The sequence below is a fragment of the Rhagoletis pomonella genome, unplaced genomic scaffold (genome assembly GCF_013731165.1).
Source record: "Rhagoletis pomonella isolate Grant_MI unplaced genomic scaffold, Rhpom_1.0 Rhpom_scaffold_27478, whole genome shotgun sequence".
In the NCBI taxonomy this organism is placed as follows: Eukaryota; Metazoa; Arthropoda; class Insecta; order Diptera; family Tephritidae; genus Rhagoletis; species Rhagoletis pomonella.
Window position 1 is genome coordinate 1,074 of NW_023485919.1, and position 306 is coordinate 1,379.

Genomic DNA, 306 nt, shown 5'->3' on the forward strand with positions numbered 1-306 from the left:
TGCTCAATCTTAAAGCATTCATGAACGGCTTTCATTTGATACCCATATTGAACAAATACACCCAAGGTTACCCAGGTCCACGTTTTGGTCTATATCTCGAGACCCTAGTCACCCAGCTATATGAAAAGTGCTCTATCCTAAAGCATTCATGAACAGCTTTAATTTGATACCCATATTAAACAAATACATCCTAAGGTTACCCGGGTCCACGTTTTGGTCTGTATCTCGAGACCCTAGTCACCCAGCTATATGAAAATTACTCAATCTTAAAGCATTCATGAACAGCTTTCATTTGATACCCATATT

General features: G+C 38.9%; 1 long non-coding RNA gene across 1 annotated transcript in view; it reads left to right on the forward strand.

The window, feature by feature from the left end:
• The window catches only part of LOC118732769, a 318-nt gene extending 196 nt beyond the window's left edge, over positions 1–122 (forward strand). Inside the window, exon 2 of the long non-coding RNA XR_004992184.1 lies at positions 76–122. This is a non-coding gene — a long non-coding RNA (uncharacterized LOC118732769). The remainder of the gene's footprint in view (positions 1–75) is intronic.
• The last annotated feature ends 184 nt before the right edge of the window (positions 123–306 follow it).